This window comes from Ziziphus jujuba, chromosome 3, assembly GCF_031755915.1.
Source record: "Ziziphus jujuba cultivar Dongzao chromosome 3, ASM3175591v1".
NCBI classification, from domain to species: Eukaryota; Viridiplantae; Streptophyta; class Magnoliopsida; order Rosales; family Rhamnaceae; genus Ziziphus; species Ziziphus jujuba.
Genome location: NC_083381.1, coordinates 2,509,436 through 2,525,911, shown reverse-complemented (window position 1 = coordinate 2,525,911; position 16,476 = coordinate 2,509,436). Strand labels below are relative to the sequence as shown.

Genomic DNA, 16,476 nt, shown 5'->3' with positions numbered 1-16,476 from the left:
GTTTTTGCTAGATTTTGTTGCTGGTTTTAATGTATTTTGCTGACTTGGTATTTTCTCTTTGTTCCAAGCAAAGGCAACGTGTGGGACTGAATGATAATCCTATTTGGCATCCTACAAGGCATATGGAAGTTGATTTGGAGCTTAAATTGGTCAAAGACAGCTTAGTTAAAAAGATAGTCAATTAGTTTCCTAATTTGATTCTAACTTTCTGTTATAGGAAATTAGTCTTTTATTTGGTTTTAATTTATTTATTTGCTGGATAAATCAACTTAGCAATGTTATTATTTTATTATTTTCATTTTAAATTAATTAATTCCTATTTCAAAATTAAGGAATTAATTAATCCAAATTTAGATTGGGAAATAAGGTGATTTTCGGCCAACATTAGTTTCCTATTCCATGTGGCGGTTTTATCTAGTTTTTTTTTTTTATTTTTTTTTTATGGTTCATTGTTTTGTGATTCTAGCCTATTTAAAGGCTTATTTTTTAGGAAGAACACACCTTCAATAATACACAGAAAATTAATTTATGAGATTGAATTTCTCTTTGTTCTCTTTAAACACCTAAAACACTATTAGAGAGCGAGTGTTTTAGTTTTGAATTATCAATAGGATAACCATCATCTATTGTGGTATCTTCATTATAAAAATATTTCTAATCACAAGTGGGTTAGGGGTTAAAGTTTCCATAAGAACGTGAACTTAGTTAAGATCCGGGCTAATATAATATGAGTTTAGGCGTGAGTCGACCTAGGTTCGTAACAACACTTATACTATATGATGTATCTATAAACCAACTAGTCACATATAAATATACAAATACGACAGCATCAATTTTCATAAATACATTAAAACCATAAACAAATGTTTTAAATAATTAAATAAATAAATAAAATAAAATAAAATAAAAATATATATAAATAATAAACAAATAAAAGTAATTAGGATTAAACATACCGACTAATTTTATATATTCCATAAAATCAAACCTAACTCTATCCATTTAAATATTATCCAAAAATCAATAACTAATAATAACATTTTTTAAAACCTAAATATAATTTTTAACAAAATAGACCATATTAAGATCATCGTAATATTAAATATTTTTATAACTCTCAATTCCTTAAAATTAACATTTAAGTTAACAAATAAATGTATAAATAAATAAATAAATAATCTTATAAAATTATATACATATATTTAATTGTATACACAAACATACACACACATATATATATATATATACATATACGCGTATAAATAGACATGTTTTAATAATATGATTATTTTGCCAAATGTAAATTAATGATAAACAATTTTATAATTCAACATATTTTATAATCAAATTAAAACAATAAAGCATTAAAAAAGAACCGTATAAACTAATATTTTTTAATTCTACAACCAACCTAAATAAATAATTTAACATTTAACTATGCCCAAATTACTTTAGGAAGAAAACAAAATCTTTGTCAATCCAATCTCACTACATATTTACTATTATACATAATAATAATACTTATAAGAATATATAAAAATACATTTACACATTTTATTAATATGAACACTAATTACAAGCTGGGTAGGGGAATGAGATGAAGTAGGCAAAGGTTCTTGGAAGCTCCTTTTATCATCAGTGCCAAAATAATTTTCAAATCACCTAGGACCTATTCAACCTCCCATTCTTGGTCCATTCCGCACTTTCACCAGATCTTCATAGTGCCCCCAAATATTAGGGAAAGACTCTACAAATAATTGCATCCTCAACTCTTTTGGATTCCATCCAAGCTTAGCAATCTCTCAAGTGCTCCAATGGATCACCTTTTTCCCATATAATGGTCCAAGGTTGGGATTTTCAAATTTTGAGGAAAGGTAGCTTAATGGATTTCATTTGTCAAGGATGAAGTGGTCTACCCTTTTTGCAGATCAAAAACGTGAAAAAGTGGTTGCCCCCATAGTTCCTTGATCCTAAACTTGACATGCCCAAGGCATCCCGGTCTCCTCATCAAGTAATGTGTTATGTGCTGTCCAAGGTTCCATGTCATTAAGAAGTCTTCTACCCTCCTTAGCTCTAATTATTCTTCTTCATTTAGCTTGAATTCACATTCTCTTTTCCTCCTATTGTATTCGCCAAGTATCACGGTCAAACAAAGCTCCTATCCTCTCCAGCTCCTAAGCTTGCCTTGCATGCCTAGACTGAGTTTGTGCTAGCTCATCCTCCTCATGAGCTTGCCTCCTTGTATTTGAAACAGCCTAAGGTCATCCTTATCTAGCCTGTCATGTCGTAAAGAGAGTGCCTAACTCACTAATCTCAATTGGGTACTACACCTTTGCTTTCCTACTAGTGGGGGAGTTAGGGTCTTGAAATTCCTAGCTTGAGTTTGCTTCTCATGAGTTCCCATGAACTGCTCCCTCCATGAGGTGGACAACCTTTATCTTGTTGCCTGACCATCTCGACTCGAGCCCAAGATCCTTGAAATTGAACTATCTCCTTGGTCTACTAACTGGCTTGTACTCCCCTCATTTGATATCATAAAGAATCTACAGGTGATGGGCTTCTTTAAAGTAGGATGACGCCCTCAATTTGTGCCGTTCGATTCTAGATATGAGCGGTCATGGTCCCCATGGATCGTGTAAAATGATTCTCAAATTTAGACACCTTAGACTACTTAGAACGAAGTGGAATGCGTTGCTCACTACAGCGCCTAGCTAGAAGTGATATAACCTGCTGAAGAGGTTGCTAGGTTGAGTCATATCTAGGTTGCATAGAAGCTATTCTCATGGTATGCTTGTCACAAGATGGCCTAATAGATGGCTCAATCATCTCCATAACAACCTTTTGTCTAGGTTGCAAATTGGATATCTTTTCAAGTGTACAACAAATGTTTCAAGTTAATGTTCACAAAAGCAATAAATTTTTTGGTAAATGAAGGTTGAAATAGTGTTTGAAGGCTAAAAACAAAGCTATAAAATATTATTATATTTAGGAAATGACAAGGTTCTTAGGTAGGTGATGAGGACATGACCAAGAGCACCACAAGATGGAGTCCAGAGCCACTTCAAGTCTCCACAGGACCGTTAACCAAGCCATGAGCAAAGCGGTTTAAAGAAGCACTAAATAGTTTAATCCAGGAGGTGTTCACATCCCAAGGAAGCAAGTCCATTACTAAAGATGAACCAAAATTGGTCCATATGATTGGAACGGTGGATTCCAACATGAAAGAGAGCCTAACGCATGGAATCCAACAAAATGGTGACATGGCATCATATGGTGACATGGCATTTTTGCCATGTGGAGGGCGATATGTGCCTACATGGCATCCAACTATGCTTCGCCGAATTTTATAATTAGGAAACATTAGTTTTTATTTTTATGTCTTGATTGGATTTTGACATGCTGCCTATTTTATTTTCCTAATTTAGTTTTATTAGGTTTTTAAATTACTTTCCCATTTTTATTAGGAAACTAGGATGTAAATTAGGTTTCCTAAACCTAACCAAATTAGGTTCCCTAAACCTAATTTTCGGCTACAATTATTTTAGGTTAATTTAGGAAACCTTTTTGTAATTTATTTTGCCTACTTAAAGGCACATAAGTCATGAATAAAAATCAAATTACAATTTTGATTCAAAGTGAGAGTGATTTTCTTGGTTCTCTAAGAACTATATCGAACTTTTCAAGCTTTGCTAGTAGTTCAAACTTAACTTATCAATAGGTTATTCCATACCCTATTGTGGTGTCTTCACCATACCATGGTTCTTACCTCAAATATAGGTAACGGGTCGAGATCTTCCATTGATAACTTGTAATTAGACGGTCTAATTCAATCTTTGTTATGGGTTTAGAGGTAGGTCGCTCTAGTTTCATATCAGTAGGGATGGCAATAGACCGGGCCAAGGTGGCCTCCTCTGATCTCCACTTCGCAAGGATTCCCCATCCCCATCCCTACCCTATTCCTCATGCATTGAAACAGTTTGGGTGAGGAGGATATTTCCTATATCGAGGCAAGGATTCCCATTCCCTGCCTATTTCCCTGTTTTATAATTTTTTAATTTTATTTCTTCAAAAATTAATTTTTTTAGATTTTTTAAATTTTTTTAAAGAACATATTTAAAACTTTGTTAATATTTTCATGTTCTTTTTAAAACAAATAATATTTATATATATAATAAAATATATAGAAAACATAGGAAAATAAATAATAATAATAATAGTTTGGGGAATTTGGTCGAATACCCTTCTTTGAAAGCGTTAGATGAAATTTACCCATCCTTTTTTCATCTTTTTTATTTTACCCTTTCATTTTTCAATATTCCCAGATTACCCTTCAAATATTAAAAATGAAAAATCAACATAAATTGCTCTTCCAGATCACGAAGGAAAGAGCTACTTTTCTCTTGAATGGGGCACAAAGAAAAGAGGGAGAAAAAGTGAGAGAGAATGGCGCAGCAGCTACTAGAGAGTTCGTCAAGAGGAGGGACTAGTGGAGAAAGCATCCTAGGCTTAGCAATAAGCTCCACCATGCCCTTCCCGGTCTTGGCCCTTGGAGTTGACACCTTCGACATCTACATGGTCGACGAGCAGGTCTACAACAAACTCCTTGCTCCTTCCTACTCCTCTGCTTCTTCTTCTTCTTCTCACCACTCTTCCCATTCCTCTACTTCTCATTCAAATAACTAAAACAACAACCTCATCCAATTTTCATTTTGTTTTCTGGAAATTTTTTTTTTTTTTTTTTTTTTTTTTTGGTTTCTTTCCCATTTGGATCCTAAATGGAATTAGAAGCGGTTACTAAAATTTTCCTTTTCCCACATTTTCTCAGCAACTAACTATACCATTTAAAAGATCAAATTCATTAGCATCATCGTCGATTTTTTGTGCACTCTCTGACTTTGAATCTACGAGACTGAAAATGATGCTAAATCTGGTAAAATCTCGCACTGAGCAATGAGTTACAGAAGGTAATCTTTATATTTGGTAAGATTTACATTTCAAGCAGTTTTTTTAGTTTATATATTTTCTGTAATCATAGTTCAATAGTCAATTAGTCATCGCCTTTCCATGTTTAATGCTGTATGATGAAAAGAATATCATTCTATAGTTTACAACTCATTATAGTTCATCTTTTCTAATGTTATGTTTGAAGAAAGAATGTAATAGCTTTTTATATCACTTTTTAATTCTTTTCCTTCTAAATACAATATAATGCATCCATGGTCCTTTTATAGCCAAACGCATTTAACTAAATGATTATGAGTCGATAACCCTTAGCAGGACATTTTACAACTATTGGAATCTCATGACATCTATTCCAGTGTTGACTTATTTCATGAATATCGATCCTATAATACTATGCTTTTAGGCATTCAATTAAATCTGACTCTAAAGAGACATCCAAGCGTATACCTTGATATTCAAATAATTACTGCGTTATAATGTTTCAATAGCATGTTCTTTACATAATGGTCTGAAATGAGCTATTGATAAATGAATGTTTAGGTTACAAAGTATTTTGATGCTACCATTGCAAAGGGACCAGATGTGAAATCGGCTGCCAACTGGATTATGGGTGATATTGCTGCCTATATGAAAAATAAAAAGTTGACTATTGATGAGATTAAGCTGACGCCTCAGGTTGGCTGAGTTGATAGCTTTAATACAAGCTGGTATTATTAGTGGGAAAATTGGAAAAGAGGTAGACATTTGCTTGTTAAATGCTTATGATAGATATAATATGCTATCTTCATATTCTCAATTGTTTCATTGAATTGAATATTGTATCTGCAGTGTTTTGAAATGGTTGGTTCACTAGTCTATACTTTCCCCAAATCTTTTCTATCTTTTTGTTTCTTATTGGACTTAAAAAGCTAGCTCTAGTCTTTAATAATTTATCATTATAAAAATATTCTATCTATCCGTTCGTGCGATATAAGCACTGGGGATTTATCAAAATAGTAATACTACCCAAGTCATTTGATGCTAGTGCTACGTAAATGGGCCACTCAGACATTTGTTAATGGGTTTTGTGTTTGAAAAATGTCTTTCTGGGGTGTACTACTGTTTTAGTTCATTTACAGATAGGAAGAAAGAAAGCCCTTAATTTTTTATTTTATTATTATTATTTTTTTTTTTTGCTGTGGCAGATAATTTGTCCTTTTTGACAGCTTATGATTCTATTTATTTCTAAATTTATCCCTGAATGATTTGTAGATATTGTTTAAGCTATTGGTTAAAGGTGGAACTGTCAAGGGACTCATAGACGAAAAGGATTTGGTTCAGGCAAGTTATTCAAATCATCTTTTGACATAAATTTAGGTTGTGCAATCGCTCATATACATTTAACATTCATATATTCTATTTGTAATATTGCTCCACATTAGTGCAATTGTTAGATCTATGTAAAATTTAGGTAAAATTGTGGTTTGCTCTTTACCATTGACCATTAACATCTAAAGCATGTGGTGTTTGAGGTTCTTTATTTGCTGCCAATTATCTTTTATTTATGGTTTTGTGATTGTAATCTTTAGATTTATTTGTGTACTTCTTAACCTATGGTTGCTGGCAATGAGTATATTTTTTTATTGTGTTAATTGAAAAGCTAATTGATTAAGAGTAAGTAACTTAGGATAGTATAGTGCAGCAGCTAGATTTTAGATTACAAGCTTGAGAAATAGTAAAAATCATGTCTTCATCTATAACCTAAGTAATTTATCCAACCATATTCTGTTCATGTACATGAAGAAGCCTAAATATTTTAAACTTAAAAGAATGTTTTAAGTTAACTTTATGATTATCATCTAATGGTTTGTATATCTTGATAAGTTTCAAACTATGATCTAAAATCTAGAAGATAGGATGGGGTTTATGTTTGTTAAATTTGAATATAAGAAGACAACATGATTCAACTTTGAAAGCAAAATGTCTAAGTTTGTGAGTTTGTTTGAATTTTATAACTAAAAAGTAACTGCAAGTTAAAAGTGGCTTGTAAAATTCCAATGAAATTATAAGGTCACTAAAGTGACTTGAATCACTTTCTTGAGAAAGTGGCACATGCTTCCTACTATGGCTCTATTTTTTCATACATAACTATATAAAGATTGGAAAGACTTGATGTCTTGTGGTGAAAACTGCTAAACATGGTTATTAGGCCATAAAAGTAAATGAAACACTGCATCAAATAAACATTTGGACTTAATGACGGTTGTCATACTTCTTTACTTTGTTTTCTTTTATATGATTTACATTTGTCATCTGCATTATCTTGTTGCTTGCAGAGTTGGTAATATTCATGAGAATGTTTTGTTTGTTTTTCCCCCAAGAAAATTGAATAAGCTCCCATATACCAAAAAAAGAATAGAAAACTTCAATAAGCACCCTATATTTGAGAACTACCTGTAGTCAAATAATTTCACCAATTCTTGCTAATATATTCATTTAACTTTAACTCGAACACACCATATATAGTTAATTTAATATTTATGCTTCCTGAAGGAAAAAGGTTTATAATATAAATAGATGCTATGGTAATCATTATTAATGTCTTTTTAAGTGGTGGCATTTTCATTTAAATTTTATCAAGTTGCCATAATTCATTGGGTTATGACTTGTCCTTTGAATTTAATTTAGAAGACAATTTTATTCTTCATTTCTAAGTTTGCCAGCTGAAAATTTTTCTCGTCCTTTGTTGTATTATCATGCTAATATGCTGTGCTTGGGCCATATGGAGCTTGTTCTTGCCAAAAATACTGTAGTAAAATATCATACTTCATTTAAGCATTTCAAATATATTCATGATTCTAGCAAATTCTTTATTTGATTTTGCAAATGGATGCATAGGAGAAGGAAAGGAGCATGGACTTGTAATTCCATAGTCACCTTGTTGGTTTGTTCTTTTAGCAATAAGCTTTTAATTGGCAAAAGACTCGAAGAACTTGAAGCTTGTGAATTTATAATGTATTTAATTATGCTATTGTTATTTACACTATATGTCTTGCAATTTATGGCTCAATATATTGAATCAATGCAAGTATCTTTTCTTTTAAGACTTTCATTGTTTTACTACAATTTGATGATTTTTTGGGTTAAATTTTTTTAAAGATATTATGGTAATTGATCTTGGTATCAATGTGAAAATAGGAATGGAAAAGAAGGTAGTTGGCCTAGTTCCAAATGATTTAAAACCAGGGAATATGCAAGAAAGGAACAAGGATTTTGTTGGATAATTATCAGTAACCATTGTGGACGCTCGAAAGCTTTGTTATTTCTTCTATGCTAACAACTATATGCTTTTATCTATATGTATTTCACAAGATAATTACATTATGCTTTATGTATTAGTGAAATTTAGCTACTTTTAGTCATTGATATGTTTTCTCCTTTTAGATTTTTAGCTGATTTGTGGTTTGTTCGAAATTTTGCATCATATTATTCTTGACTAGATTGCATTGATATTTATGTACATATCTGGTTAATATTCACCCAAATATCTCTTGTTGGTTCCTCTTGAAGTTTTAGTTTGGAACTTTCTTTCCAGGCAAGACCGATCCATATGTTATTTACAGCCTAGGGGACCAAGCCATATGCAGCAAAAAGAACAGCCAAACCACAGTCATTGGACCTCTTGGTGAACCAATTTGGAATCAGGTAAAGGTCCTTGTAATTCTGCTTCGACGTCTGTGTTTAAATGAATTTGTAAAAGTTTTTCTAAATGATCATATATGTTTTTATATATATATATGTGCTTGCTGGCAAGATTTTCATATGCTTGCTATGAACCCTAGAAAACAAAAGTTATCCATACAAGTGAAGGATTCTCTTGGATTTACAGATTTAACAATTGGTATAGGAAAGGTAACTACCTTATTCTTGTGGCATTTTTCACCGTGTTATTCATAAACATAATCATGACCTAAAGCGGTCTAAGGCTGGTTTTCTTATGTTTATTATCTAGTATTGTTGGGAAACAAAAAGTTTAAGAAGAACAGAAAAAAGGGTGTAGTTTTGTAAATTTGATGGTTTATAGAAGAAAAGTGAAAGCTAATGATTTTTCTTTTTGTGACTTGACATAGACTAAAGCTATCATATGCATGGGTCTATTTGGTTCGCTCTATGTTACAGTTTACTTTTACAAATTCACTGTATAAATAGCTTTTTCATACAATGAAATTTATAGGTTGATCTAGGATCTCTCCAAGACACTCTGTCAATAGACAAGATTGTAGTGTTGCAAAGAGGCTAAGGACTTTTTAGAAAGAGTTCTTATGGAGAAATACTACTTCGACTGACATATAAAGCATATGTTGAGGATGAAGAGGATGACAAAGCTGAGGCGGAATCCACTGACATTGATGCTTTGGATTGTGATGATGAGTTACCTGATTCTTATGTGAAAGAAGAAACAGAGTATTCTAAAGAAGCAGATAAAGCGTCATTCATGGATGTCTTAGCTGCTTTAATTGTGAGTGAAGAATTTCGAGGAATAGTAGCATCATAAACTAGAACTACCAAAATATTGAGCTGTTGTCTATTATAAATGTTGAGAGATGGACTTCTCATCGTGTAAATGACCTGTAGTAAGTTTTAAGCTTTTGCAGCTTGAATTCAAATCCAGTAGCAATTTCTGTTTTCATTTTTTAGCTCTTACTTCTTTTCCAGTGCCTCTATTATATTTTCTTTTTGAGAAATTGCTAATTATTAGACCCTGACTATGTATTTTTCTCTTTTGTGTCTATGTTGGGGAAGTGTGGGACCTGAGAGTTAAGTAGTATGCATAGTTTGGAGACAGTAGTTATGTTATGTTATGATTTAGCACATGTGTCACAAACTTGACATCTTATTCTCCTTGATCCACTATGTCTGTCAGGAGTTATTAACTATTCTACTAGGCGCTAATATGCAACATTTAAACATAATTGTTAGGCTTATTTTCTGTAATTATTTTTTGAAATTGCATTTGTATTTTTTCATTAAATTTGCTTCAAGATTATAGTTAAACCTTCCAGCAAAGATTCTACAATTGCAATTATTTTTAGTCATACGACCTCACGAATTACCACAAGCTTGTGACAAGGAGATATTTATTCTGTTTTGAATTAGTCAACCCTTTGTGCTCAATGTCACAAATTTCAATTCTACTGTTCTATGATGGAACATGGAGTTTATGTTCTGAAGGTACTTAGAGATATCAATGTCAAAGAACAACGATTATACGTATCAAAAGGAATTGTACGTTGGCAAAACTTAAAGATGTTGTCTACAATGCTCTCAAGTTGTATTCTACACAACATCAATTAATCTTCAAGTTTATATACCATATGTGTTTATCATGCGAGCCATACGTTGTGGAAAATGAGGAAGACCTAGAAAGTTTTATAGAAGAGTATAGTTCACACAGACCTCAAGACAGATCTCCACTTATTGTTGATGTGTTATCCAGGGTTCTACAGAGTATTAATACTGCTGGTTGTGAATAGCATACCTAAAAGTTCAGGATTTATGACTGTTGCCCCATTATCTGAAGTTCCAGAGACAGCTATATGTACCTCTGATGCTGACATGTAGTCCCCAGCGATTAAACTTCATGTGCCAGAAACTTAACCTGGACTTTCTGAAAATCAAATTTGTGAAAGCGATGTGCAATCTGTGGAACATGATCATGATAATGAGTGCTTTGACATTAATGATATGAATGAATATCGTGGCCCTGATTATGATAAAGATGAACAATTTGAGGTTGAGGTCAACACTGATCGTAGCGAAGATGGATTACGTGACATTTGTTGGACCCAACATTCGGTAATCATGTAGAAAAATATACATTTTTCAATGATCCTAAAGAGAAAAAAAAACCCCAAAAGTTTTGAAAAAGTTCTCAAATTGGCAAAAAAAATTTATTACCATCGGACCTTCGATAATTACCAATGAAATCTACGATAATTTTTTCAGCAACTACAAATTGATTACCATAGGTTTCATCGGTAATTACCGAAGGCCCTACGATAATCAAATTTTTATGCCAATTTGAGAACTTTTTCAGTACTTTTGGGGTTTTTTCTTTTTAGAATCATTGAAGAATGTATATTTTTCATGTTGTTACATTTAACACACATTAGGGGACTTGTGGAGGCCAAAAAATTGGTAAAATTTGATTACCATAGGGGTTTCGGTAATTACCGATGAAACCTACGGTCATTTTTCAAGCAAGGACAAATTGATTACCGTAGATTTCATCGGTAATTACCGAAGGCCCTACGATAATCAAATTTTATGCCAATTTGAGAAATTTTCAAAACTTTTGGGGTTTTTCTCTTTAGGATCATTAAAGAATGTATATTTTTCATGTTGTTGCGTTTAACACATATTAGGGGACTTGTGGGGGCCAAAAATTGGTAAAATGTGATAACCATAGGGGTTTCGGTAATTACCGATGAAAACTACGGTAATTTTTTAAACAACTACAAATTGATTACCGTAGGTTTCATCGGTAATTACCGAAGGCTCTAGGGTAATCAAATTTTTTTACCAATTTAAGAACTTTTTCTGAAATTTTGGGATTTTTTCTTTTTAGGGTCATTGATGAATGTATATTTTGCATGTTGTTGCCAGAAACACACATTAGCGAACTCTTTGGAGTCAAAAAAATATGTGAATTGATGTTACTGAAAGCGTATCGGTAATTACAGATAGACGCATCTTCATTGGGAATTACCGATGCATCATTGGTAATTATCTTTGTTTGAATTTTTATCACTTCCGAGGGTCTTATTTTGTCGACGGTTATCATTAGTAAAGCTAGATTCAGCATATTAAGATAACATTAATATAGGGTGCCATAACATTAAACATGATCTACATTGAAATTTATTAACGTACAACTCAATAGCATATTTTTTCCTAAACCAACTAATGTCTTCCAGGCCAAATAAAAGGTTCTCCTCACTGCTTCTATGCTCAATAAATTTCAAAGCGAAGACGCCACAATCACCCCTGCAGAATAGCATTAATGAAAACCAACCATGTGCATTTCCACACGTAAGCACAGTTAAACAACAGCAATAGAAGTGGTTGGAAATGATAACACATTCATACCCATTATCTTGTTGGGGTGCATCTTTGATCATGGTCATCATGAATGGATCTAAAGTGGGAGGCACGTCCGGATTCTTCTCGTAATATCCCCCATCCCTCAATAAGTAAGGCAGCATAAACCTAAGGCAATTCTCATTTTCTAGCTCTCTAGTATGGACATATTTATTTTCGATATTTGGATCATATAAATTAATATATCGAGCCTTCAAGTCCACACATGCTACCAACCAATGGACACCTCCATTGTTGATAGGGATGTACACCTAAAAATTAGCATGTAACCTCATTATCCACAAATTGGGAAACTTAGTGAGCATTTTTTTAAATATATGTATAGATTTACACAATCTCCTCTCCAACACGGCATGCTAGGTTTGGGTGACTTCCCATGCACATAGCTTCGCAATGTGGAATCACATAAATATATGCTTCGAGATGCCTCCCATTTTGGGATAACACCCTTCGATGGATGACTGCCAAATTGATTACCATAGATACAATATAAAATGTTATCAATATAACATTAAGCAGCACAGTAACATCCCATCATCTTACCCAAAATAACGTGTCTAATATGGCATAGTTGTGGGTGAACACCTTCTCATTCTCAAACCGCCATTTTCTTATGAAATACAAAATAGTGTCAATATGCTGCAAAAAACATTAAAGGAAATAAGAAACATTTCAATTTGAGTACTCCCAAGCCCAGCAAGACCAATATTTTAAACATATCAAGGTGACCATATGTAGAACATAACATATCTATATTAAATTGTTCATTCACACAATTATTAGGCACATGTACCAGGATTCATAAGTGAACATTAGTCTATTTATTTCAGGGACAAAGTAACTCTTGTAAGCATAATCAACAAACACATTACCAAAATTACCAATGTCTCAAAGGTCATTTGCTTGCTTCACTGTTATGATATAGTCCAATGCTTCTCTCACTTTCAAAACCTTTTAGATATGAATACAAACAAAATATTCAATATTAAATAAATTTACCAGATATTTACTTCTTACACAGGCATTAAATATACATAAAAGTCAAATCTAGCAATAGATAACTACTAAAAGTTGCACACGTACAATTAATATATCAGACCAGATTATTCCTACTCCACAATTTCAGAAGATCTTCTCTTCTCTTCTCTTCTCACCTCTTAATGTTTTGAAAAACTGATATGCTAGAGTGAAGTCCTAATGAGTCTAAATGGAGTATAATAGGTCCTGATTTTTCTTCTTCATCTGGGAAACAACTAATCAGTAAGCTTCAATGAACACTGAATACATTAAACACCAAGTAAAAAATCTTGCAGGAATTATAACCTTAAACTAAAAAGAAGGACAAGATATTTATTTATAACTTTTTTAGGGCAATTTAATAGTTACATCAAATGTTAGCCATCAATACAAAGGAGAAATTTAAATGTTCTCATAACTAAATTAGTACCATCTAGATGTTCAAGTCATCATGCTTTTTCTACTCTTCACTTTCCATTAATCTTTTTTTGAGATAACATTTTCCCTATTGTATTGAAATCATTCTAGTTTGGTATTTTGAAACTAATTCTACCCTTATTTGGTAGTCACTGAAGCATATTTACTATTTCCCTTAAATTCATTTATTTGGATAGGAACCAAAAAGAAGAAAAAGAAAGAAAGGGTCAAATAAAGCAATTATGAGTAAGTCTATTACTTGCATTTGGGGCATATTATACATTCCAAGAAATTTAACAGACTAAGGGACTACACCTGCTTTGATAACTTCATCAATTGGAGGGTTGTGGTCTACAAAAAATGCATCATTATGAAAGAAAATCAGAAAAAAAAAATGATAATTCACCTGATAAAATTAGTTAGTTTGTGTATATATAGCTTTCATACCAATTGATAAAAGCTTCCTAAAATGGGCAGTAGACTTCAATTGCTCATAATCATCATCAAACTATACTCATAGTCCCCTTAAAATAACATGATCTACCTATTTTTTTATAAAAAAAAAAAAAAAAAAAAAAAAAAACACTTAACATCAATATATTAAATATCAAAATTATTATCACCATCGTCATCATTATTATTATTAGGTTAGAAGAAACTTTCTTGGTTTAGCCTCTCCACCTCCTCAGGTGGCAATCGGTGTAGGTGTGCTTGACATTGTAGAAAATCCTTCCTATTCTCAATCTCACTTTTGACATCATCGTACTCCTTCGGCTGCTCCAAAGGGTATGCCCTCCTCCATGTAAACTCATCCACTTTGTCCCTGCCAAATTAACGATTTATGCAAGCCTTGCACCGATCTTCAAAAGACATGGTTGTTGCAGTTAACTTTTTCTCTTTCAGTTTTTTCTTGCTTGCTTTTTTGCCTTGGTTATCCTACTCCGTTTGTTTTCTTTCTTGCTCCTTCGAAATTGAGAGGGATATTGAGTTAGAGAAGATGAAATTTAGGATTTAGGGTTTTAGAAAAAAAAAAAAAAAAAAAAAAAGAGGACTTTCATGTCATTTTATATTTTTATGGAGGATAAAATAGATACAAAAGGGTAAAACAAACAAATTTGAAAGTGGAAGGGTAAATATCCTTAACGGCCTTCCAATAAAGGAAACAGACCAAATTTTCCTAATAGTTTTTAGGGAAATTCAGCCCATTACCCCTCTCTTGGGAGGGGTTAATAAAATATACCCATACATTCTCGTACTTTTTTAATTTATCTTTTTTTTATCTATTTTGTCCTTAAAAAAATTTAAAATAACTTGAGTGTCCCCTTTTTTTTTTTTTTTTTCTTTTCCCTTCGTCGGATAATCCTACACCTATTTTGTCCTAAATTCCTGCACTCTTTCTTCCTTCTTTCCACATATAATCTCCCATTGAAAACAAAAAAAAAAAAAACGTCTGCTTTCTTCTCTTAGCTTTGTTCTTTCTCCGTGAAAAGCATCCCTCACTTTAGTTATTTGTGTATTTTTTTAGTTGGATTATTTGGAAAAAAAAGAAAAAAAAGCTTGATACATGGGAAAAAGTTCTTGAAGAGACCTGAATGGGTGCTTCTACAGTGCGACCAAGCGACAAGAGTGATGGCAATTTTGGATATTCTGTCGAACCATTTCCAAGATGAAGAGTACCTTGACAGTCAGTCAAAGGCTATTTGGAATGAAGATCCTGTTATAAAGGCTGCTTTCGAACGGTTCAATGGCAGGTTGAGGAGTTTGAAAGCTTTGTTAAGGAAAGAAATGCTAACAACGATTTGAAGAACCAAAGTGAAGCTGGTGTTTTACCAGAAAAAAAAATGAATTTTACTTGGTTTTATATTAAATAAGGGTAACTTAGGCATATTAAAAAATCAATGGGTAAAACAAAAATTATTTCAATGAAAAGGTTATATTTCATCATGTTTCTAGAAAAAAGGACATTAGGCTAAATACCCCTAGTTTTTATTATATATATGTGAATGGGTAGGGGCAAGGGGTGAGGACCATATTCCGTAGCCCCACCTCAACCTCGACCCAGGGCCCAAAAAAAATTTACGCTGTCCCACTTTGCCATCCCAATTAAGTAGGGAATTTTTGCCCCGTTAAAGATGAGCACCATGGGGATGGGGCAAATCGGGGTAATATGTCATCTCTATGCTTAAGTGGATGAAAAGTAAGATTTACAATTGGCAACCTGAATTTAAAAACACAAAATTAGATCTACAACTAACAACCAGAATCTAAAAACCGATTTCGGCAACAACAAAGAAATTATTTCACTCAAAAGTTTCTTTCCCAAACACCACAAAACAAACCATTCATCTCAAGCTTGAGTCACTCAATAATAAGAGAACAAAAACTCTTTTTTTTCCCTTTTTTTTTTTTTTTTTTTTTTGTGTTCTTGGGGTTGAAAAGAAAACAAAAACTCATAAACATCATGAACCAAGAGGTATATTTTTTCCAAGCTTTGAAGGTGAAACACTGGAACAACGACTAGGATATAAAACTATATAAAATAGCGGATGTTGAAATCTTAACCCAATAATAAATAATTATCTAACCATCTTAATGATATTGAAAATCCTTTGAAATAGTGGATCTTGAAATCTTGACAAAAAATTATCTAACTATTTATGAGGTTGAAAATTATTTGAAACAGTGAATATTGAAAATCTTGAACCCAAAAAAAAAAAAATTAATAATAATAATAATAATAAAAGAGAGAGAAAAAAAAAAAAAGTCACTATATATCATATTCAGTCTTTCAAGCAACTTTGTTTCCATTCAAGAATGCTAGCCACGTTTTCATGGGCTAATTATAATACATTGCATAACTGATAGGACACTGCTTAAATATCGCTTGTCATTTTCTATTTTAAAAATGAGGAAAAGGAAGCTTTTTCACTTTCGTCATTA

The 16,476-nt window shown here is 32.4% G+C and overlaps 3 long non-coding RNA genes across 8 annotated transcripts; 2 read left to right on the top strand and 1 right to left on the bottom strand.

Annotated features, from left to right (window-relative positions):
- The first annotated feature begins 4,387 nt into the window (after nt 1-4,387).
- Nucleotides 4,388-6,287, top strand: LOC125423330 (uncharacterized). The gene is made up of 4 exons (XR_007241860.1): nt 4,388-4,587; nt 4,826-4,964; nt 5,503-5,698; nt 6,214-6,287. It is a non-coding gene; the product is annotated as an uncharacterized LOC125423330 (long non-coding RNA).
- Nucleotide 6,288: 1 nt separating this feature from the next.
- Nucleotides 6,289-9,638, top strand: LOC125423331 (uncharacterized). Its single transcript, XR_007241861.1, has 2 exons — nt 6,289-8,646; nt 9,176-9,638. It is a non-coding gene; the product is annotated as an uncharacterized LOC125423331 (long non-coding RNA).
- Nucleotides 9,639-11,813: 2,175 nt separating this feature from the next.
- Nucleotides 11,814-15,432, bottom strand: LOC132803218 (uncharacterized). 6 transcript variants are annotated; one of them, XR_009638240.1, is made up of 4 exons: nt 15,125-15,432; nt 13,984-14,499; nt 12,646-13,887; nt 11,814-12,563 (listed from the first exon to the last, which is right to left on the bottom strand). It is a non-coding gene; the product is annotated as an uncharacterized LOC132803218 (long non-coding RNA). The 6 variants fall into 6 exon arrangements; XR_009638242.1 differs by having other exon boundaries at nt 11,814-12,741; nt 12,975-13,887; nt 15,125-15,427; XR_009638244.1 differs by having other exon boundaries at nt 11,814-12,741; nt 12,984-13,887; nt 15,125-15,427.
- Between the last annotated feature and the right edge of the window lie 1,044 nt (nt 15,433-16,476).